Source organism: Cyprinus carpio, chromosome A12 (assembly GCF_018340385.1).
Source record: "Cyprinus carpio isolate SPL01 chromosome A12, ASM1834038v1, whole genome shotgun sequence".
In the NCBI taxonomy this organism is placed as follows: domain Eukaryota; kingdom Metazoa; phylum Chordata; class Actinopteri; order Cypriniformes; family Cyprinidae; genus Cyprinus; species Cyprinus carpio.
Window position 1 is genome coordinate 11,145,805 of NC_056583.1, and position 25,990 is coordinate 11,171,794.

The following is a 25,990-nucleotide window of genomic DNA, read 5'->3' on the forward strand; positions in this document are numbered from 1 at the left end:
AGGTTCAAGATAAAAAAAAAAATCTAACATATACCTATCATGAAATTTTGGAGATTTTTAAATGTTTTTGAAAGAAGCCTAATTATTGATCTCAAATACAAGTAATAACAATAATATAGTGAAATATTATTTAAAATAACTTTCTGTTTTTAATATATTTTAAAATGTAATTTTTATTCCCGGCAAAGCTAAATTTTCTGCAACCGTTACTTTAGGTCTTCAGTGTCACAGTGATCCTTCAAATTATTCTAATGCTGATTTGGTGCTCAAAAAAAAAACAAAAAAAAAACTTATTATTATCAAGGTTGAACACAGTTATGTTTTCTTAATATTTTGTGGAACCCCTGATACCTTTTTTAAATTTTTTTATTCTTCGAATAGTATGTTCGAGAGAACAGAATTCTGAAATCAAACTTTTGTAACATTTATATTTGTCTTTACTGTCAATTTTGATCAATGAATGCATCGTTAATGATATTTAATCATGAATTATTAATTCATAAATATCAAAGCTTTTAGGGGGGTTGTATCATATCACATTTTAACAACCTGAACTAACCATCCCTAAACCCTATTCTAACCATCATAAATGTCACATTGATAGACATATTGACCTTGACAAACAATTATGAGGATCTGCAGGGGTCATCTCTCTGATGTCCATTTCCTGTTTTTATGTTTTTTTTCTTTCCCCACACATTTCTGTATGTTTGGTCATACCGTACCACCTGTAATCTGATGGACACTTTTTTTTACATTTATAGAATTAAATTATAACTGCTTTACTAATATTTTTAAGAAATCATAAGAGATTTTACCAAATAAAACGTAATGCTTTTTTTTCTTTATTATGAGATCAGCGACAGTTGTATCGCCTGACATAACATAACGCTCAGAAATATCCAGATTCATTTTTAAAATTCAGAAATGAAAACACATGCACATCATAGAAGAGGTGTATTGTATATATGAGAAGTCATTATGTGTATGAATTGCATTTCAATGCATTTGTGAAAAATGAAAAGATCCACACAAAAACTCACTTAACCTCCTAAAAACAGGTAAATGACAGAGAACTTGCAGAGCTCATTTCCCCATGTGTTCGAATGGAACGCTGTTGAACCTGTGTGGAGAAGGACAACGAAAGGTCAGAACAAAAACAAATATCAGGGAAATAAGCAAAACGAACAGTACACGTGAATGAAAACCTGTGGGGGAGTGATGCGGATCTGATCGTGACGGAGAGGGAGGTCCAGGGAGGCATTGGCAGGAGCACCGCGGTGCAGCCGTAAACACACTCTCCTTTCCCTTCTCAGCTCCTCGGCCTGCTCTTGGAGATGCGTTCCCTGAGAGACAAATCAACAGGCTAAGTTCTAAGTGCTGACAGCACAGAAAGGTCAGGTCAGGCGGATGCGGTTTCCAGAAGAAAGAGAAACCACATACTTCATAAATAACCTGCTCATAAATAAAAACAGACATCAATAACACCGTTCCGGGTCATCCTCAGACTCAACCAGACTGTGGCACACGGGAGGCAGGTGTTGAGCTGGCGGGGTCTGGGCCATTGCGCACCCTGTTAGGGGCCGGGAGGTTGGGGCCAGAAGGCAAAGACTCACTGAGCCGCAGAAACCCGGGGTGGTGGTGCACCCTCCGCGGTCCTCTTCATCCCTCCTCCTATCCCCTCTCGAACCCCTCTGCTCCTTCTTCTTTATCTTCCGCTGTCCCTGCTGGAGCCCTGACACAGTCAGAAAAACCCACATATGTGAGCACTATAATATATATAGAATATACATAATGCATATATAATATAATGCACATTTGAACTGGCACTGCAAATAAATAATGCAAAATGTTTAAAAAACATCACAAATTTCAGCATGTTCTCAGTCAAACACATAGTCATATGAGAATCCCTGTCTGTGGAAGAGATTCATGAACAGCTGTCTCAGTAGGAGGTAGTCAGGTTTGTCATCAAACCGGATTAGAGCGGCAGCAGTTCATGATGTAGCGTTGAAAATTCGGCTGGAGATGTTATAAAAAAAGGAGAACCGAGTTAAATGAGAAATTTTTATTTCAAATGATTTTCTAGCTGATCAAATCACAGTCACACTCACATGGATAGCCCTTGCAAAGAACCTCATGGGGGTTGACATCTTTTTCTCACTGATTCGCTCATACTTTGTTGTCTTTTAGTGGCTGCTTTAAGGCCTGCCCAAGGCAGAGAACCCAAGTTAAACTACATAAGAACATAGCCAGAGACTCGAGATCTATCCACCGTTCGAGATTCTTGCTCTGTGGAAACAGAAAGGGACATTTAGAATAACCCCAAAATAAAGAGTCCATTTTTTATCAAATGGATTGCATTTCAGTGGCCCTCTAGTGCCCTTACACAATGCCCCCGAACTCGAGTGTGTTATGGAGGCATAGAGCGGGGGCAGTGCCAGTCAACGTTCTTATTTCTCAACGATTACGGGAATCGTGCCTGCATTGTTGTGCGCGGGGTTCATCACCCGATACCCGATAGCTTCTTGGCCAAGCCAGAAGTCTTATACTCTGATGTATAGACCAGGTTTCCCTTGTTGCAAGTTCCCCAAAGTCAGGAGCTAAAATATCAGTTTAATGTCTCTGTGAAGGTGAAGTTTCTCTTGGAGTGAATGTACTCGATTCGGCTAATCTGGAAAGAATAAGCACATGAAAACACATTTTACCCAAAGTGATTTACTGAGGAGATTTTAAATATTTGCTTTTCTTCATGAATATCAGCCAGCCGGGCCGTTATTCAAATGATAATAAATAACTAAAAAAAAACTATATCACTTCATACTAAACCTATATAAATGTTATATTGCTCTCATTTTATATCAGGTAAAAACTTGCATTGTAATGACCCCTAGGGCATTGAAGATAACTGCCATGGCATTGCTATACAATTGCTATGATATTTTTGGAGTTATGAGTGTGTTGCCATGGGCGGTTGTTCTAGGGTGTTCTGAGTGGCTGTTTTTTACAGTTTTTGTCATGAGTTCCGATCCCTGAGATATGGCCTCAAGGCACCGCTCTTTCAATATAAATATGATAGGATTTTTGCCCATTTTCCTCCACCAAGTTCTTATCACTTACAAACGTAATACAAACGCATCCCCTCAATCTAGACACAAAGTGTCGTGTACCAAAAAAATAATCTTCAATACCATCCTGCGTCTGCCAGGAGCAGGACAGTTTAAGTGTGAATATTCCTTGAGCAGAAGTTGAAAGGCCGCGGTCTTCCAAGCTTGTGGCGACCAGGAGCTCCAAACTCAACATGGGACACTTGTAGTCCCCATTCAGCCACCACACCATTTGATTGAGGGAACTCCCCACCCCCCAAGAAGTTGAAAGAAGATTGAAGAGACATCTGTCTAGAAACCCATTACACAGCATCAAAAAGAAAACCAAAGGAAATCAGTTCTCCTACCTCCACCTTGCATCAATCTTATTAGAACTTTGCGCTCAATATGTAACTTGTGGATGTTATAGTCTTCAACGCTCTCCAGTTTAAATGCTCACTCGCTCTCACTACTCGGACGTTATCTGTCGGTCAAAATTTAAGACTTGAAAAATAAATTAAAAGCCACCATGTAGAGCGACATATTTGTTTTTTGTGACAAACATACAGGACCCAAACCCCCTTCCATTAAATACATACATTCAGTAGCCAATTCATCTAAATAAATACTCCTCTTTGTACCCAAGTTAAGTCTCACCAAAGGAGGCCACGTCCACTTTTCCGCCCAAGACGGTAGTTCCTCCAACAAAACGTAACTCCATGCTTCCTTCCCCTAAAAAAGCAGCCCTTAGATTCCTACACAATATGAGCCTGATTTAGGAGCAAAATACATTAGTCTCAAACAATTACAGATCTGAATTTCAGCACACAGCAGCGTGTGGACTAGGATGCTCACTTCAGCCTTCCTTCGATGATCCTCACCAGCTCATGATTTTAATTAACATTCAGATTTTTTTTTAAAAAAGGGAAAGAAATGGACCTGCAGTCAGCACTGGCAGTCAATGCATCTAACATCTGACATCTGAGTCATGTGATGTGATCCGAACACAGTTTGCTGTTCAGTTCCTACGAACTTGCAACGAACAGGTTTAATATTTTAATTCTTATTGCACCATCGCGATTATCAGTGTGCAAGCTTTAAGCGTTAGAATAAGGAAATCTATTGAAAACGAATCATTTTCTCGTGAGTGTTTTATGGCGTGTTGCCATAATTCGAACACACAAGACCGTAAGTTGTCTTCAGCGATTTTCAGGCCATGTTTTGTAGCAGCCCGCACCCAAGACCATGTTGATCCCGAAATTTCACGAACTGTTCGGAGTGTTGACATAATTACATTTATTCAGGTACAGCTAAAACGAATCCTAAAGACTCATGTCCTGATACGACCACTAAAGCAGGGACATCTTTTCTTACCTAACGTGAGGATGGTGGAAAAAGTGAGGCTGGTCGACAGGCTCGCGCTCGTAAGACAGGACCCTGGACAGCGAAGAGTGCAAGCGTAATTTTTAAACGTCTCATCACAAATGTAATTCCCAACCACTGCTTTCCCTCTCAGATTTTTTAAATCCTTGATTTCATATCTCAGCACATGGATTAGTGCACCTACTTGCATTAGCGGGACTAGCGAGCAGCAGCCTCCCTTGTTTTGTATCCCAGCGCACTTCTCACAGAATGAAATGATGTCATTCACAAACTAGCGGAAGGACCCGGATCACTTCAAGGGGCCGCGCGCTTGACGTGCGTACGCAGCCTCTCTTCCATCCACACATGATGAAGCCTACACACCGCCACACTCCGTTTAATCAGCGAAATGGTCTTTTCTATCTTATTTAAAAAATGGAAAGTATGGTAAAGATGTACTATTTAAAAATATACAATTATTAATGATTTTTTGATTACCTTACTCCCTGGCACCTTAATTTAATACGTGTTTTATGTACGCAAAAATATTTTTTAATTTATTTAAAAAAAAAAAGAAGTAATATTTTAGTATTTGCTCATTTAGGTAGCCGTGTTAATAACTGGGATAATGCACAGTCAGTCATTATTACAAAATAAAAAACGTAAACATTGACAAGACTGGTTAAATAACCAGTGATTGGAGGGCCTCGAAATCGGAAATGACTTAAAAATCATTAAAAAGACAGAACAAGCACTAAAAAATAACACAATGGATAAAACAATGACATAAAAAAACGCTCATTATATTAGTTTAATTCACTGCACTTTTTTTCTTTGAATAACCAGGGGTTCTCATTGTCTTGGAAACCTGGATATAGAAAGTGTATAATAGATATTCTAGAACTGTAAAGTTCCCTGTACCATTTTTTTAAATAACTCTTATGGGCATTTTTTATAAAGAATATAATATCTTTTATTGTTTATGCCAAGCTCTAAAATATTTAATCAGGTAGACACTGAGTAAAATAAGTCCTTATCCTTAATCCTTATTCAGGAAAAAAAAAAAAAAAAAATTCATGCAAAATTCATGGTGGCTTTGAATGAATATTTTTGTCGGACCCAATGGGGGGGCCCAGGATTCAAAAAAAGGTTGAGGACCACTGGCCTAAAATATTTAACAAGGAGCCTGATAAGCAAGTTCATCCATTTAAACAGGTGATATAAAACAAAACATGTCCCCTACAAACCTGTAATATTATAAGAGTAGATTCTAGCTGTGAGAAATGTTTTAACAGAAGAACACACCTAAATAATGACAATGAAAAGAAAAAATGGCACACAATTGACAACGAAAATTTAAATTCAATCCTTTATTATTGTCTTGCTTTTTTTTTTGTTTGTTTTTTCTCATTTTTAATTAATTTCTTTTGTAAAATCAGAAACAAAAACCTGAACACGATGTGATAAAGCCCCGCCTTAATTTATAATGGTACACGACAACACAATAATAATACAACTGGTAACTTTTTAAGTGTTTCCTAAAACACCCATCCAGCTCAGCTTGGTACTATAATTTTTGGCATGTTTCATGTTTCAGTATGAATGCCTTCAGTTGTGTTGCATGTTCTCTAAAAAACATCGTTTTCTTTATTATTATTATGGTGCAAATTTCAGACAATATATAAAAGCAAAAAAAAGGCCTGCTAAAAAAAAAAAACCACAACTTAGAAATATTTCATTAGTGCCAATGTTCTTGAACTTGCGGTCCCTACACTCACTCACTCACACACACCTGCATACCGTATCATGCACACATAGAACATCAAACACCTGAAAATAAGCTGTCCACTCATACAGTTACTCACCACCCCTAATCCAGCACTGATCTTGTAAAATACACCACGCTTGTTAATCTCTGGCTGTCACAGCATTCCCTCACGATGCCATAAGAAAAGCACGAAAGAGAACGTCCGCCTCCATTACCTGGGACTTCACTCAGATGCCATGTCACAGGCAGAACTAAGGGCACCTTGTACAGCTACGAGTAACATCCAAATGTGATCGTCATTTATGACAACATACTCAATTAACGAAAAAGAAAAACTACTAGGTCAGCGTTTGGAAACAAAAACGACCCGAAACATTCTGGATTTCACACCATCAGTTCAAAAACAAAAAAAAATAGACAACGAGAAATACAGTTTTTGTCAGACATCAGAACAGTGTTTTGAGTAATTTAATTGTCTGCATGAAAAAAATGGAGCCTAAACATGTGAAGCGTTCAACGAACATTGTATGATGCCATATTTTTTTGTCCTTTTTTGTCCTGGTTTCACCTTTACAGTGCAACGCCTGAGTGTTGAGAGCGGTCAGTCAGTAATATTTCCAGCGTGTGTGATCTTTATGACCTCAAGTTTTTAGGATTGATCCAGTTGAGTCAGCATTGAAGTCCAACTGTTTTGCATGTCCTGTTCAAGATCTTGCTGAAGTCTTCATTTAAGGATAAGAAAGAAATGGTATGTGTTTGTTGTGCGTGTACGTGTGTATCAGTACTGATTTACTACCACACACTGCTCCTCCATGCTCCCAATGTTGTGAAGATCAGATCATGGGTGTTAGCTCGAAACACTGCTCGGAGTTTAAAATGTGACAAATGTGGGTGGTACATCTGTAACCGAGTGTCATCTATATCATTTTGTATTAATGCATTTTGCTAGGTTTCAAAATGCAGCAGTGTTTATTAGCTGCATCTGGCTGATGTTTGAGTGCTTACCTTTGGAATCTCGTCTACATAGGTGTACGAATGTATTCTAGGGGGGGTACTGTGATGTATATTTATGCATGTGGTGCGGGTTCCCCAACTGAGTGACAGAGGGCATGTACACAATTGCCTGTATTCTGATTAATGTTCCTATATTCCTGCATCTGTGATAATATCAGGAGGATAGCTGTTTCTATTTATATATCGCCTCCCTTGTCGTATGTATATGTGTGTGTGTTTGCATGTGTATTTGTCTGTAAGTGGCGCTCAGTCAGTCAGATAGAGTCTGCACCTCCTCCCAGCAGGTCTCCAGGCAACAGCGCTGCTGCAGGTCTGCTCATCTGGGTGCCGATCTTCCCAAGCCAGCCGGAGACCCCCACAGACTGCTGCTTGTGTACCCTGGAGTCATGCCGCCCCACAACCCCGCCCTGCCAGGGATCAACGCCCCCTGTGTTGCTGCCCACGCTGCCACCAGCACCATTGCTGCTCCACTGGGCGAAAATTACTTAGGCCCTGCTCCCTGGGCAGAGGCTGGGTCAGGGGGAGCTGCCCGTAACCTTCCAAAACTCTGCCCAGTAGAGCCAGAGGGCCCGGTTCCGCCACTGTTGTTGCTTCCTCCACCGTCAAACTTCCCACTCCAGCCCCGTTTCTCGCTCGCCACTCCCAGTGCTGATGGTACCAACGGCCCCGGCCCCTGATGGAACCCGTCACGCCTGCCGGCCCGTGGAGTCAGGCACACCACCGCTCCGCTGCCTCCATTGCCAACTTCCCCTCCAGCTCCAGCCTGGGAATGTGCAAAATACCGAGCAACCTCCTCCTCGCTCACGAACCTCGGCCAGGATTGTGGTGTTACCCTAAAACACACCTGGGAGGAATTTTCAGAGATTAGTTAGGAAGACATGTAAAAGGTATGGAAGCCCATTTTCTGCCACAGAGTAAAACAAAATATATTCAAATAGGTCAACTTCACATTGTAATTTAATTGCATTTGCAGCTTTGTGTCTAATAACTTTCTCACAACTGACACAATATAGATCACACACACCATGTAGTTATTTCTTGCAGTTGAGCCATATGGTTTTCTTGTAAGGTGTGGACTAACTATTTGAGCACAACTGTGACGATGCATCTCACAATGTCGCCGATTTCTCGTAACTGTGCCTGTTTACTACTCCAACTTGCAACTGCCGGAGACATTATTTTCACAACGTAACTAAATCTTGTAACTGCACCTGTTTTTTTTAATTTGGTCTTTATTTCTCAAATTGTATTGTAATGTTATTGTCTCACAATTTAATTATTATATTTGGTCGTGATTGTGACTATTTCTCCATCGTAATTATTTCCAGACAATTGTAACTTTCTTGCAATTGTGCCATAACATCAGCAAATCACACATTTGATTAGTTTTTAAATACTACCAAAAATACCTTCTTTATGTTTTATTCTGAGGTGGGAGTCGAGATTGAACACGGTGCTAAAAAATGTGAAAAATTCTATGAAGAATTTACTTTGATTTGGGTCAGGATATAGATTTCTAGACACTTACATGTGAAGTGCGCTCTTGGGCTTTGGCTGCTTCTTGGCGAGTAACTGTAGCGAATCAGAGCAGCTACCTTGAGTCAAAACCGAGGTGAAGGTCCCAAAAGCGGACCGTGCTGCATACAGATCGTCCTCAAAGTGGAGCCATTCAATCTGCAGAAGAACAAAATGATGACTAAATCATTGCAATGAAAATCAAAAGAACTCAATAAAAAAAGAACAACATAAGTCATAAACAGATAACTGAGGGGTAAGATTACTCAACACCTCCAGCAGCTCCCCTTATGAGGCTCCTCCATCACATCCATGCAGAACCTGCACAGATAACGAGTGAGGCCATTTATGATCTGATCCCTTTATTAAAAGTTAAACAACAGGTTGAATTTTACTGAAGTGAATGTTCTAAATAGTGTTTCATTTTAACACCGTGCGATTTTCAATAAAGTTTTACGGCTTCTAAGATGCTAGTATTACCAGGCCCGCAAATAGAAAAAAAATACGGCCCAAAGCGGTTTCCTTGGCCGCCTCACAACGCCTCAGCCACCACCCAGCAAAAGTTATCTACCCCAATCGTTTGGCCCTCCTCCCGCTCTCAAGGAGAACGTAGAGGGCTGTTTCTGATGTGCACAGTCCTGGAGGTTGGGTCGTGGCAGATAAGAGCTGGTGTGCGATTGGTCTTCCAAGGTTTGTTGTGCCCTATTGCATGCAAGTGGCCAGCTGGGGCTTTGTAGTCCTGTGTACTTAGCTTGAGAACAGGAAATAAAAAGCACAATATATCAGAGTATTCATACTGGGAGACGAAACAAACAGGAAAATTACGTAATTCAGTTCGGTGGACAAAAAAACATTAAGTCCTTTATGTGCCTTTCTGAATCAAATTAAAAAAAAATCTAGTGAGAAGCAGTGCTTTGATGTTACCTGGGGTGTGTCGCATTGTTGAGGGGCCTTTCTGATAGGGCACTGTCGATCCCAGGGCCAGGCACCCAGGTAAAGGCAGCACTGAGTGTTGAGGGAGGGATTTGATGTGCTATGCAAAACACATGCAAAACTACAAGACTTGCTTGTTACTAGTATTACATGACTATGTAAATTAAATTTAAAAATTTCAGAGCCTAGTTCTCCAAGTATTTTTTGTGGCAGAGTTGCAACTACCTTTCTTCGAAAGAAAGAAATCATGTCATAAAACACCGGTCAAATGTTTGAACAAACCCAATTTAATCAAAGATTTATAAAGATCTTAGAAAAACCTTTTGAAAACGTGATTCAATAAAACAAAAACGTGACACAACCACTAACTAATTATATTAAACATGCACTTACCATTCTAAACCATCATCTGTAAGTGTAGGGGAGCTTTTAACTGTATTGTGTCTCTTAGCAACAATCGGTGCTCAAGTGTCATTGAGAAGCTTGACATCAGATGAGCCCAGCATACTTCCGCAGCAGACGGTCATGTAAGGATCCGATTCAGGAGGTCCCAACGCCATCTCTAATTCCTTTTCCAAGGGGCACTCCTGTGTATGGAACTCTGAAGACGCGAAGCATAAGGAGAAAGAATCACTATTTCAATGCTAACAGATTATATGCACCACCCTGTTACGAACACTATGGACCCCATTAAAATGTTGTCAGAGGTGCATCCCGTGTGGTACCTGGAGGCCCAGCTTGCTGATTGTCTTACCTAGTGCTTGGCGCCCAATCTTGTTTCCATGGACTTTCCACGTGTCCAGTGATTGTGACGGCCCTTTTTGAAGGAACCCCCCCAAACTCTCACCATCGCGAGGAGCCATCCTCACTACTCGGAGAGTATGAAGAGAACGCCTCTCATTTTGAGCTGGGAGATCAGCACTTGGACCTATGGTATCCATTGTAGAGACCTGAGAGAAAAGAAGAGTCAGCTTGACTGTCCAACTTGTTCCGAGTACAATTTTCGACACTATCTCTTGATCTGTGTACCCCAAACTAGTAGGCGTCACAAATACGGTACTTTTGCACCCTTTTTTATATGAGATGCTATCAGGCAGCAGACGTATTAACAGGGGCTGGGAACGCATTACCTTCCATCCATCCACTTGAACGGAAGACTGCTTGCCACCCCCACTGTCTTTACCGCCCCAAGCTGGGCCACACAACTATGCGAACCCATTTCCCAGACCAGATGAGGCTCCGCTCCAGGCCTCAAACCCTTCGAGACACAGCAATAGGACAGAAGGTGTCATGTTACATAAATACAGACAACTTACATAAATGTTCTCAAACAGGCTAACGACACTCGTTTGTGTTTTCTTTAAAATTAAAACCGTTAACTCACCATGAATAAGTTTCTTGGTTGTCTTCTGAGGCAGGTCTGCTTCCAGCTTCAGCCTAAGGCCAGACGGCTGTGTGAGCGGGTGTCTGACATTGGTCTGCTTTGGGCCACTACCACCAATGGTAGAGGAAGGCATAGTTTAAAGCATAGGACGAGACGTTTGGAGATAGCCTCCTGTAGCTCCTCCCACTGCTGATGCTGCTGTCTCTTCGTGCTGAATGAAACCATCCTTGTATTCTAGCAGAGCTAGGGAATGAATACAACGTATGATTTCGAATATAAACAGCTGCAACTCTACAGGAAAACTCATTGTTTTACGTGTCCACAACTGCAGAGGGTTAAAACACCACTCCTCATTTCATTTCCCCCTTTAAAGAAGAACGATGTGACAACACAATTGCATCTTTCTAATCTGTTTGTGCTATGGTTGTTTTGCACTTCAAACCTAGCAGCATGTATCCTCCGGTGGGACATCTACACAAATATTTAGTCCTATATATATATATATATATATATATAGTATATATATATTATATATATTATGTGTGTGTGTGTGTGGGTTGTGGTGTGTGTGCTAGAGAGCGCCAAAAACCAGCGGTTTACCCCACAGCTGCTTGTATCAAAAAAAGTTACTGAATAATTAATATTACCGTATACAAGCCACAATGAGTCAAAAAAGAACAAATTGAGGAGTGCAAGCTTATTTTTGTGACCAAATGAATGCAACTAAGTTTTAACTTTTTTTTTGAGTTGCGAACATAATGGGTTTATTGAACCAATATTCAACGCATAGACTATTTCAGAATGAAGGCTATGATAAGCAGGGAAGAAAACTAATAAAAAAAAGAAAATAAATAAAAAACATTTCTACCATATTTTGAGGTTTATAAAGTGACCTTATAATATTATGGCCTTATAAATAAGGCATTTAAAATAGAGAATTATGCTAGATCAAGCAATTAAATATACATTTTGCAATATGAAACCAGTACAAAGAATGTAATAATGTAAAACTCATTTTCTGCCAGCTTCAGAATTTTCTGAGAGCATCTGACCACTGTAGAATTATCAGAATACATTTAAAATCGCAGCAGCTTTAACAGTTAAATAGTAGTCAAGCAAAAAAAAAGCAGTGTACGAGGTACAATCTCCTCGACGGTAATTTGTTGTGGGTCTGCTTAAAATAGTTGACGTATGTTTGGGGGGGAGCGGGCTCACTTGCGCTGGTTCTGCAGCAGTGTGCCTGCTGTTGTTGCTGCTGCTGGTTGCTGTTGAAGTAGCAGCTGACAGGCCTGCAAGAAAGCACGACTCACAGGGTCAAAAGAAAAATCAAACAGAACTGTAGTGAGTGATTAATCTGGCCTGCAAAGGACAAAAGTACTGAGCATGCAACATGGAGCTACCCACCAGTTGGAACTGAATTATGAGGGGTACAAAATTTTGCCGAGTCAATGGCAGATGTGCTTGAATGGGGAAGGCTGTAGGAGGAAAAGATGCCTCCCCTAACACCTCCAAAACCCCCACTGGGAAAGAGCATCGGCGGTCAGCACAGGGGAGCCTGTCACCTTCAGCATAGAATTAGTTCAGCTTATTAAACCAAATCACATCTGACTTACATTTTCACAGGGCCAATTGTGGGGCATTTCTGGGGTTAACAGAATTTTATCTTTAAAGACAATGTGAAATCCTATTGTGCATAATCAGTGCACGTATCGTTGAAGATGAAAAAATGTGAAAGCTCAACAAAATGTCTGCCTCTAAAACAAAACTTTTCTGTCAACAACCATAAAAAACAGTTTTTTGCAACTTACTGAAGTAAATATTATATATCCCGTATTATCAAGGTACCTTGCGGTGACAGGAACTGATGAGGGCACTTGCGCTCGTACTGATGGGTTTGATGGGAGGCACCCCTGGTTGGTGCCTGGAACTGTGCCATCCCACCTCCGCTACTTAAACAACTGACCACTCACCTAAAGAAAAAGGATACTCACCATTACTCACAGTGACAGCAGAGGTTACAGATTACCATTTTCAGACACATAAAAGAAATGCAAATACCTTGTCATAGTAAGGTCCCAGGTTCAACATGCCCCCACTTTCTTTGGAAAACGAGGTGAACGGAACTGCTCTGCTCCTGCTCCCTCCTACCTCCGCGTCCTCCTTTACGCATCTCTCCATTGTACTCATTTAGCCCATGCCACGCTTCTCTCCTTCCATCTTTTTTGGGTCCTGCGGAGGACCAGGGCCAGATCCAAAGAACGACCACTGTGGTCCTCTCCCTATTAACAAATCACTGCATTGGAAAAACCTCAATAGACCAGACTTCACTCAAATGTGTTAATAAAGGTGCTGATGTAATCATATGAAGCAATTATACTATTGGCTTATATCCTAGGAAAAATTAAATGGGTTATTAAAGCTACTGGTGGAATTTACAGGTGATTGATTCTGTAATTGCATTTTTAAAAAAACAGGTAAATTCCATATACAGTGCATTAACGGTTAATAAAATGTTTTTTCCCCAAAACTATATTCCTCTAAGAACACCATTCTTTTATAGATGTTGCTTTACCAAAATTCCCATGTTTGGAAAAACTGGGTGCTTGTCATTGGTGTTCATTCCAAGAGTCCCCTGCACACCCTTCAAGGAACCCTGAATAAAATTAGACGGAAAGCTCAGTTACTAGTAAATCAGGAGGTAACTTGTGTACCAGATTTGCCTGAATATAGGCCCTAGCCTGACCATTGGCATACCTTGTTGCCCGGAGGGCTTGGCTCCCCAACTGCCTCCAGAGTTTGTAGGATGAGCTACTGCCTTGGGAACCATCGCTGTTCCATGCACACCCACTCTCAATCCGCCTCCTCCCAGCTGGAGTGACGTGAAGCACTACTGAGCCCTCTCCTTCACCCCAACCTTCTCTTCTTGCATAGACTTTGAAAAACCCTGTAAAAATTAAAAAACATTATTCCTTTATAGAATATTCCACAAGTATGACTGAAAAAAGAAGGAAAAAAAGGAAAGGAATACATTCGGGAAGAGTTTCAATTTTCAAACAATTTACATTACTGCTATCACAAAATTTATCCAAGACCTCACCAGACTTCACGTGGATGGGGAGAGGGGTCCCCCCAAGCTTTGATGCCCTGCCAGTGTCAATCAGGGTTTGGCCCAAGACTAATGACTGGGTGCATCAGTAGGTTTTACCCCCCAGGCTGCAGTACCATTGTCCACACATGGACTGGAAGGAGAGCCACTGCCTCCCCCATCTCCAGAAGAAGCCTAAGAGATAAACAAAGCAAATGCTTTAATAAAATAGGTTCTATGGTAGACGACATGGAAACATAATGTTGACACGTAGTTTTTCTTTTAAATATCAACCAAGTAACTGTTTCACAGAGTTTTTGGGCTTTCATGCTGCACTGACAAATGATTTTCATGTTAAAAAAAAAAAAAAAAAAAAAAAAAAACTACCATGGAGGTTTACATTAAAAAAATGATGTGTCTTTTAGAGTTTGAACGTCATGTTTTCATGTTTGCCAAAGGGTTAAAAAAAAAGCAGCAGGGAAATTCCAATTAAAATAAAGACTTCAAAGAGGAAAGCATATATTCTTACATATTCCTGGCCCCCTTGTTTTGTTTGAATGTGCCAGGGTTCATGTCCCTATTCCCGAGGCCTGTTAAGCATTCCGGCCTTCCAGGTGGGCTGCTGCTGTAGGGTTGGGGGTCCCTTGCTGAGGGGACACTGATTGTGTTTGCCTGGCCAGATGGGGCATTGTTCTTATCCCACAAGTTGACAGTTTTGTTGCAGGCTGCTGGGGTCATCCCCCAAGCAGCATGTTCCATCATCAATCTCCATTTCCCTGCTGATGGACTGAGGAGAAGGCTCCTCCCCAACCGCTGGAACTCTAAAGTGTCTAAAGGGCCACTGGGAAATATGTGGTAATGGTCCCGAGAGTCCACCCTTAACTTTGGCTCTGGTCTGAAGGGACCTGGTGTCTTCCCCAGCCCCCTTGTCATGGCCCCTGTGTCCCACGACTGGACACTGTTGAGGCTGTGATTGTTGTTGGCTGCTGCCTGTGCCGGCCTTTCTGTGAGGCCGACTGGCTGTTTTGGCATCTGTGCACGGTGCCCTCTTCCCACCCGCAGCCTTGGGTTGAGGGGGTTTGCCCAACCCATGTCCCTCCACCCCACCCTGTACCTCCAGTTCCCCATGCCCCTCGCTAGAGCCTCCCTCAGTCCCAATTACTCCATGTACCCTTCTTCTGACGTCCCCAACTAGTACCCATCCACCACCCTTCCCCCTCCCCCCAAACCCCCCTCCGCATGATGACACAGGCTTCATTCTCTACCCAGTCCACTGACTACCATCTCGTTCCCCAAATTGGGCCTGCAATCCCCCCCCGTCTCTTTTCTTTTTTCCAACCCACCTGTTCCTTTCTCCTCCTGAACTGTCACTCCTCCAGCCACTTTGCTTCCATTTGATGGAGTACCCTGTGTTTGGTAAATCTCCCCACCTGCCTGACGAGCTTCCCTGTTCTACATTCTCGCCACTCATGTCCCTCGCTGTCCCAACTTTTTTCCCTTGGGCCTTCTGAGATGAAGCAGTTTTCCCTCCCCAACCCCCAGAATGGCTTGCCTTGTCCCCCGGCTGAACTACCTACTCCACCTACAGATTGTGGATGACGACAGGGTTTTTGGATATATTGACACCCGGAGGGTGGAGGGCCTCGGCATGCAAAGAAGAACTGGCTGTTGCTAGTACTGTTTATCCCAACCTTCACCATGTGAAACAGCGGGGGGTGGCCCGAGGATGGAGTTTGAGTTCAAGTTGGCATTCAGAGCTGCACCTTGGTGCAGAGAGGAGGAAGATGGATCAGTAGTTGTTGGTGCCAGAAGAACCAGAGTATGGTTGAGCGTTGGCAGGTGCACTCTCATTGTAGGGTGGGAGTCTCCTCCACCTGGTGCTGCTGCTCCGCCACCTCCCACCTCCAAATCCCATGCCACATTCTGACGGACTTGCCTCTGACCCCAACCAGAGTTGGACAGCACTCTGGGGATCCAGGTCAGACCGGGTTAAGCAGATTCTGTAAGGCCACTTCAGGGTTGGGAGGTTGATGAGAGCGGGTGGTAGCCTTGGCGCTGATTGCCACTTCTGGAGTTCCCTCCGCCACTGGAGGATGAGGGTACCTCCCCAACCTCTGCTAACCCTGGCCTCCCCCACTCACTCGATTCTCCTGCTCCCACATCCCCAACTCCTTCTCTGATTGTCCCAAGCTCTTGTCATAGTTGAGGTGTGGAGGAGGAAGTCGTCGGGTTACCTGCACTAACCCAACCGCCGCTGCTGCTGCTGTTACTGCTCGAACCATCTTTCCCACCTGGATTGCTGCACTCTCAACACCACTGGACGCCCCCCACTCCCCCGCCACATTATGGTCCCCACCCCACGCTCCCTGAGATACCCCGGGGGTCTGACCCCCACTTCCAGTTCCCCACGCACTTGCCCCTGTCAAATCTTCCTCGATCATCCTGACCCCAGCAAAACCCCAGGCTTTCCCGCCTTCAGCAGACACAGAGCTCCCTCCTGCCCCTTCCTCCCAAGATTCAGTCCTTGAGGCACCCCGTTTTTGGAGATTGCAGGCAAAGGCTGAGCTTTCCCACAATGATTAGCTGGTGGAAGGAGGAAGAGGAAGTGGAGCCATCCCCTCCACCTGTGCTTCCAGAGTCCATATCAGCCCCCCTCTGCCACCCCTGTGTTTTTTGGTCCTGCTCCTGGTTCCAGTGCTGCACCACCCCACTCTCCACAGGGCGGCTCTCTGTCTCTGGATTGCATTTGGTGTGAAGTTGGTGCTGATGAGAGGCTTGATTCACAGAAAGAAGGTTGCTGGCAGACAAAGATGAGCTTTGGGAGAGAAGAGGAGCCACCCTCTGTTGCAACTGTCCCAGCTCCTTCCTGTCCTACAGGGCTTGGCCAAGCAGAGGGATTGGCATTAGGGGTGAAATTGGCACCTGGAATCCCACAGCTGACACCGAGGGAGCTATCAGGAGACTCCCTGGGGAGAGGGGCAGCTTTGGATATGGGGGGCAATGAAGCATGCTGCTACTGCATTCCCCACTATGAGTTTCATGGGAGGGATGAAGCCCAAAACACTACCAGACTGCATACATGTCATTTGGTGAACCAGAGGATGTGGGTGGGGAGGGGCTGCTGGAATTCACTCCTTTCCTCCCATTTCCTCCTCCCACAACTTTTTTTGCTTGCTGCTGGAGATGCCTCTCACCCCATGAGGCGCTGCGGTTCAGAATTCCGCTACTGTCCGCACCTCCGGTACCTGCTGTATCCACAACCTTTGACCCATCTCCAGCAGCAATACTAGGCCATTCCTCCAGGTCTGACCGTTCCACTATCACCTTTTTCCCTGCCCTGAGAGGGGGGTTGGCTGCCAGAGCTGGTCCCCCACATGGAATTTGCATAATTTGAAGAAGAAGAAGCAGCGATTGATGAGGAGGGATGACGTATGGGGCAGTGAGGGAGCAGCTGGACCCACAGGGCCCTGACTTGGATCTGGAAACAAAATACCAAACTTTTTCATGAACCTCCGTAGGATGATTCTTTTATGATTTTTAATGACACAACCTACATGTATCAAATAAACTAATGTAACACAAATGAGTCTGAAAGTCTTAAAGGGATAGTTTACCCAAAAAGGTTCTGTCATCATTTACTCACCTATGCCGTTCCAAAACCTGCATAAACTTCTGTGAAAACACAAAATAAGATATTTTGAAAAAACTGCTTTTGTTAAAAAAATTGAGTCATTGGGTTTCAAAACAATAGTGGACTCGCAACACTTGGACTTTCACTGTATTGACAAAAACACAGATTTATCAAAATGTCTTTAGTGTTTTCACAGAAGAACTACATTTTTATGAACTTTCATTTTTTGCTGCAAGCTGCAACCTCTCTCCAAAGAAGTATGTAACCCTAACTTACAAATTTCACTACAGCATGTAAGTGTAACTCCAAAGTATACACAGGACACAATGTATATTCTAAAATTTGGATACAGACTGGTACAACACCTTGCGTTGTGTTTTGAGCTGACAGCTAGCTACACTTTACATTATCAAGATTTGTTAGACTTATGGACAATTTAACTAAAAAGCTTCCGTTACATTTTAAAAAGAGGAAAATTATTGTTTTAGAGGTCCAACTGAAATGAAATGTTTTTTAAAGTGTATCTAAAGAACTTACTGTTTGTGATCTGTCACATATTTTTCTAAATAAAGAGCCTTCTCCCTCCGTTAATCAAATGATTCCCTTGATGATTCTTACCTGAGGCAGAAAAGCCACTGTTTCATTGGGGCTGTCGCCCCCGCTGTTGCCTCCCCCCAGCAGCATGGAGGACAGGGCGGCTGGCCCCTCTTCAGTAGCACTTTATGGTCCTGCTGGCAACGGAATCGAGGGGGCACTTCACGGCACAGCATGTAGCGCTGAGAATTCCTGTGTGCCGGGGAGGGCTGTCCGTTGGCCACCACCGGCGCCGCTTAGCATTGTTCCCACCCTGAGGGAGGGCGCCAGCAGCCGGGGTGGCAGTGGATGGGGTTGAAGAGGGGAGGCGGGGGCCAGGGCTGGGGGAAGCCTGAGTTGGGGGTGACAGGAGACTGTGCAGATGGATGCTTGGGGTCAATTCTGGCACTGTGTAGTGGAAAATTTAGGAGCAAATGAAGCAGAACTGCAGAAAAGCTACATTCAGGTAAATGAAAGAAATAAAATAGATTTACGCACATTACACGGTGACACACTTTTCATTTGTTTGTCAGCACAATGACACATTAATCTATCTTTGTAACTTTCAGGATATTAGTACACAGTACAAACATGAAAGATGAAAAAATGCAAAAACTATTATAAAACGCTTAGCAAGACAACAAAATGTGTAGTTACCTTTATTTTTTTTGCTCTGCAACCTGAAACAAGGGTAAAAGGAGTCAGTATTGATGACAATGGATATTTAAATTAGGCTACTCAAAGTACAGAACAATGTTTGCTAGGCCAATGCTTGAGTTTTATTCCTCCACAGATTTGTGCTTCATGGCAGATATCATGATGCATGATTCTGAAACATTTACAGCCAATTAGAATTCACCCAACTTCATAGAGCTTGAGCATTCAAAGCAGATAAATTTTTTGTATCTCTAGTTCTAAAATAACACTTTGACAAATTACTAACCGAGGCTCGGATGACTTTCAACTATTAACAAGACACTGAATCATTCTACAACACGCCACACCCGCCTAAAAAAATGACTACAGAATTGTGTAAAATGAATGCGTACCCTACAGAGTGGTATGGCGTGTATGCCCACGTATGGACCACAGGCTGTGCATTAATTTAAAAAAATGTAACAGTCCACCATAATTATATTGTACATAATATAACAACGAACCTTCTGTGAGGTTTCCCCGTTTCCTTTTATGCTTCCTTTTTTTTTCCTTTTCTTGCGTCTTCCAGGACCTGCTGTTCCCTTTCCTGATGCTGCTTTCTACAAAAAAAAAAAAAAAACCTAAACATGAATTGTACTGTTTAAAACAGTCTCAGTCAAAACAAAACATGCTAACTGTAAAACCTTCTCAATGATATAAAGGCCTATTTTTATCTGATTATGCAGTACTAAACATCTGTAAAATACAGTACAGTTTCATTGAGTATCACCCCTTCAAGCAGTCCAGAGGTGCTGCCTTGTTACCAAACAACATGCATAACAGACGTTCAGGCACAAACAGCGGCGCCGACACATGATCATGATTTCACCAAATCACTGCATATGGAACATCATAGGTATGCCGTTTTATGCTCAACCTGAGTTTGTCAATGCGTGCTTTAAAAGAGATGCCGATCAAAAATCATTCACGATCTCTTCGTAATGGGAGAATGTCTTGCGGCTATCAGTCTGTGAGCCTGCAGTAAGCAGGCAGAATTTTCGGACAGGGGCTCTGTTTCACCCGCCCATTTCCTCCCGGTGCAATATACTCATTACCATGCATTCCAAACGTCTATTCGAAACGATTCGTGCAAAAAAACAATTATTAAAACGAGTGTTTTAAACGGCAATAACTGAAAGAGTGTGTTAAATCGTGCGCTTTTGTGGCCCTGCCAAACTCGGATGCAATGTTACCCGAGTTAGCTTGTTTGTTAGCAAGATAAATTGACACATATTAAAGGTAAATCTCAGGTAGTTCTGTTACATTCCCCCAGAAGCCCGCCGATTATTTGCAAACGGATCACGAGAAAAATCAAAAGGGTAACGTTACCACGTAAGAAACTGTCAAAACCCAGACATGCATAAATATGCATCTGGTCAAATACTGTGAAGCAATAGTAACGTAAGCCAGGACTGTGAGTTTTGGGCACACACTGCCCACCAAAACCACAAAGCCGCCTCATATTTGATTTCATTTAATGCAAAAAAACATTGTCCAGATTAAGTATGTAATATGTATTAAATAAGCACAAGTATGTTTGACGATCGCCCAGCGGAAAGCTAAAGTTGCAAGCCAGACGGATGCTAACTAGCTGGCTGGGCTAATTTAACTAGCAAAACCGAGCTAGTGGCTAACAGATGATCGACGAGGAAAAACTGTACCACACCTAAATGGCTTTCACTCTACTTCGGTTTTTCAAATGCATACTATTTGTCATCAGTAATAAACAACATTTTATATGATCTGCTGTTTTGAAACAAAGCACTTACCTCAGGAATTAATACATACACCGCAGCTAGTCTTCTAGCTGCAGCTAAAGTGCTTAAGTGCGAATTTTCTGGTTTTGAGGCAACGTGAAATACAATACTCCATCAAAATCTAATAGCTAGTCATGAAACCACTCCTTCTATAGTTGTTTAAATATGAAATACGATAATGTAAACGAAAGAGGCGGAATCTGTGTTTAAAGCGCTGTAAAGTCAGTTGGTTGACGGTCGGCCCATTTTCCTGCTCGGTGTGTCTGTGTGTGTCTGGACAGATCTGACGGAAGGGGGGCAGCCGAGGGAGATTTTTGACCTTCAATATTAAAAGTCCAATAACTCTTAAAATTGGCCGTTTCTTTAATAAAAAATATGCACTGTTTATTTTGAGGTCTAGTTTCTTTTTTGTATGATTGTTGATTGCGCAATAAAGCTCCTCGGTTTGCAGGCTGAAGATTACCGCCATCATTTCAAATCTCACGTTATTTGAATATAGAAAATGTTTTAGTGCAGTGCAGGGTTTTTTTTTTTTGTTTTTTTTGCAAAAACATCCATTTTATAAGGTGAGATTAAAAAAGTACATGTTTGCACATTTAAATAATTGCTTTTTTTGTTGACATTGTAATAAAGCTATTAAAGACAAAAATATTATCTGTAAAAAATATTTTTTTTAATTAAATCAAATTGCCCATAGAATAAATAATCACGATAAATCAGTTATGTGTTTAGAACGCAGAATTAAACAATAATATGTCATGTATTATTATTTATTTATTTATTCTATTTTTTTTTTTTTTTTTTTTTTTTTGGTCCCTTGGGGGGTCCCCGGATCCAAGTTTTGAAGTTTTGTAAACTTGTCTTATAGTATCATGTATAAAATGTCTTATAGTATCAAGTATAAAATGTTTGAAATGTGTGTTTAATGTCAGATCACAAATGACCTGCCCTTAAATTTCAGAATATTATTAGTGTGTTAGAAAAAAAACACACCAGTTTCTGCTTCATCATTAGTAATGTTTTCATAAGTATGCCTACAGATTAGCATTAGTAATGTTTTCACGACTATAGTTTTATTTTTTCATGGTGTTCAACAAGAATGTCTAACCACGTGTTTATTCTTGACTCAGAAAAATATGGCCGCGCAAAAAAAAAAAAAAGGCGAGAAGAAAAGAAAGACAGAGGAGGTTACTGAAACAAAGGAGTTACAACATTCTGATGCAGAACCATCAGATGGCAGCAGCAGAGAAGAAAAATGGCATGGCAAGGAAAATAAAGCCAAAGAAAAAAATACATAGACGCTCATGTCTCAGTATCAGGTGATCAAAGATGCTTTATTCTGAATACATTCATACATTTTACAATAATATTCTTAAGGAAGAATATTGAACGCAGTTAAATCAAGTGTGGCCATAGCAGGTCATGCTTTTGCCCTTTTCTTGGGCTCCCAGCGCTCCTGGACGAGACCAGCTCTTGATACAGCAGCTGCAGTTCAATTTCAAGAAGCCTGTGCTCTACATGGCTTTGATCCGATACACATCCTGCCACATGGATCTTATTTGATGAACTGCGGTTCCCCCTGTATTCGCTGTGGTTCTGTGCATCCACCAAATCCTGATTATTTAAAGATGAAGCCGCAATGTTGGCATATTTAAAAACAGTTCTGTTGATTTCATCGATACCCAGTCAATAATTAATACTCTATGTTTTGTATATAAGACTGTATGTCAAATGACTCTGCATCTTGTAATCCAGATGTGTTCAGTAAGAGCCAGACCATGCTTGTGGAAGAACTGAGTCGCTGCAGTGCACTGGGCCTCAGCCAGTTTAACTTTCACCCTGGAGCTTCTATAGACTCCACCCCCGAGAAATGCATGGAGAAAATTGCCCAAGCTATTAACCACACACACCAGCAAACCTACACCACGCTTGATTCTGTGTGTCTTAATACTGTGTGTTGTCACCTAGATGCTCCACAAATGTTTTCAGTTTGTTTAGAGATAGTTGTTCATGAGTCCCTTGTTTTTCCTGAATAGTTAAACTGTCCACTGTTCTACAGAAAAATCATCCAGGTGCTGCAAATTCTTTGGTTTTCCAGGATCTTTTGCATATTTGAACACTTTCCAGCAGTGATTTGTATGATTTTGAGATCTAGTTTTTCCACAATGACAACAACTGAGGGACTCATACGCAACTATTACAAAAGGTTCACACGCTCCCCGATGCTCCAGAAGGAAAAAAGATGCATTAAGGGCCAGGGGGTGAAAACTTTTGGACATTATGAAGATGTGTAACTTATTTTTATTTTGTTGAAATATTTTTCTTTTTTTTTTAAATTTAGTACTGCCCTTCAGAAGCTACAGATGATACATGTTTCCCCCCAAAATAAAAAGTTTTCATCATTCATTTTTCATCATTCATCCAATGGATATCATTCATTTTTGTTTTTTTAATTTTTGGTTAAATGCCAGAAATAAGGCTTTGGTTAACTCAAGCTCAGTACATTTTGACGTTTCTACATCTTGAAATACATCAGTAATCTGCCCCTATGATTTTTTTCAATTACAAAAAAATCCAATGGATTTTTGTTGAGGGAACCAGGGTGAAGCTAACTTCTTGGCTGGCAAAAATACATACAAAAATATGTCATCACTGCAGCACTCTATTACTGTAATTGTTTATGCAATGACTTAATTTATATGCAATACACTGACAGTGTGACCAGTTTAGCTTATATATCCCATATTATGTAGCACTGTTACTTCTTTTGAGATTGTGTAATCTTTCTTAAATAGGAAAATTAGGCTGCCATCTGGACCGCCATGAAGACATTGGACGTGGCCAAATAGCAATTACTGCTTTCCGAGAAATTGTTAATGAGCCTCGACTGGATAATATCCCTCTGATTCTAGAAACACCTGGTGGGTAAGTTTCAGGTTGGATAAACAACATTTTATTGTGAATTAAATGAACAGGCACCACTGACATGCATTTAATCTGCATCCTCTCTCTCTAGCCCAGGTTTTGAGTCTGCTGAACAGATAGAGCTCCATTACTCCCTTTGTGAAAAAAGGCGAACAATTAAACATCTGCTTGATGCCAGTTATTATTAATGATGCATAATAAATATGTCCCTGTTTATGACAGCCTGCATGCTATTAATTGAGCATTTAATGAGGTCTTTATTTAATGAGGTCATCTTTGTTTATAGTACAAATATTCAGTTTTTTTTCCTTTTAATTAAAAATCGATGAATTTAGTCTTCACACAGATTAAATATATCAGTATTTTGAACATTTCATAAGACTCTGCCGATTCTGGTGTTATAAACAGGTGTAATGTTTTTGAGTAAATGTAATTAATTACTGTACTTGAGTATCTTTTTGGATACTCTGTACTCTGTAGTAGTATCAAAGATATTAGCAACTTTTACTCTCTACTTCTCTACATTTTTGAGTAAGTATTTGTACTTTTTACTTCACTGCATTTGTAATGAGTGCAGCAATTACACATTACATTTTGCATGGCACCTAGTTTTCTCTCCAGCAGTTTATTTCTGCTACAAAAGAAGTTATATCATCAACTACAGGACACTGAAAGTACAATATCTTGTGCGTTTGGCCCTTACACACCCAAACTTGTCAACAAGGCTACTTTATGTTAATGTGAATTCCTTAGCAAGCTGTCGTGAATCACAGGTGTTTTATATGAGATGACTGTAATGTTTTTGAACGATATTGGTTTTTTTTTTAGTTGTTTAGTTATATTCTGGTTTTAGAAAATAAACGTGATTGCTCTTCTCAGAAATCAACTCCTTCTTGTTTTTCACTGGCATGTCTCTTTGACTAGTGCATCTTTGAGCCTATTTAGAATAAGTAAAATACTTAAATACTGTTAAAATCGGTTACTTTAAAACATTTACTCAAGTTGTTTTGGAATTGGTGGCTTGTAACTTGTAATGGAGTCATTTTTACTGTAAGGTATCTGTACTTTTACTGAAGTGTGGTACTCTTTACATCTCTGGTTAGAAACAACATTTTGACCATAAGAGGGAGCCAGGAACCAGAATATGGACACATATGTCAGAAGCAGCAACTGTAAGATTATTCATTGTGTGTCATGTCTTTTCACTGTTGTAAATATTTTGCTTAGTCCTCCCTAATATCTTTCTTATCAGTTAGAGTTGAAGGGAACTACTTTAATTTTATTGACCATCTACACCCGTCACCGCAGGCCCAGTTGCTAAATCCTACCTCAGGTACAGCTGCTCACACAGAGGGTGCAGCTCTGCACATTCACAGCCCATCATTAGCTGGACCACACAAGAATGCCACATGCAGTCTTGCAAAAACACATTTTTAGTACGGCTGCCATCTGTAAGCATGAAAATGACATTTACGCGATGACATTGGAATTTGGGAAGTTTAGCATGTTTTGCCTAGACTTTTAAAGTAGCAGTAGGAAGGATGTTTTAAAGTGTGAATTTCATACAGAAAGACAAAAGTGCTTTACACTGGAATCTGCTACTCTTTGCCAGCCAACAGGAAATATCATTCAGGGAGTTAATAAACTACAGGGCAAACCAGAGGTTTTGAAACATAATCATAAGAAGTACTTGAATGAATATGTATTTTGTCCCTGATCTGTGTTCTGTTTTGGTTTCTCTCTGTGTCATCCAGGGGATAAAGCATTTGGTACACATATGGCATGAAAATGTTTCCAAGTCTCATTATGTTTTACTTGGACTTTACTTGAAATGAAACAACTTGGCATTATTAAACTTATTTATTAGACCCTGAGGTTTTAAACTGTCTTATATACTTTGTGTTAAATACTCAATTCTAGAATAAAAAGGGCTATAATATTGTGTAATATCCTGTTTTTATTTTATTTTCATACATGCACTATTCAGCTTACCTTAAAAACAGCTAAAGGCAAAGAAGAACAAACTGTTTCGAAGCTGCAGGACTCCTGTTAAGCATGGGCTGGGCCTTCACATAATCAGATGTTACTGTTTGAACTGTAGTTTACCCCATGTCGCACATTTGTTGGGATCTGTCAGAACAAACCTTTTTGGGTTAAAAAAAAATATTTGAAATCCTTTGAGGGCCTATGGCAGTTTTCGTTGGCCGTGTGAAAAAAACGCAGCACAGTTGCTGAGTGTCCTTAAGAAACTGCAAATGCCA

The 25,990-nt window shown here is 41.2% G+C and overlaps 2 pseudogenes; one reads left to right on the forward strand and one right to left on the reverse strand.

Annotated features, from left to right (window-relative positions):
* Positions 1–12,273: 12,273 nt before the first annotated feature.
* On the reverse strand, positions 12,274–19,220 carry LOC122147129 (annotated as a pseudogene).
* Positions 19,221–19,988: 768 nt separating this feature from the next.
* On the forward strand, positions 19,989–22,920 carry LOC122147130 (annotated as a pseudogene).
* Positions 22,921–25,990: the final 3,070 nt, after the last annotated feature.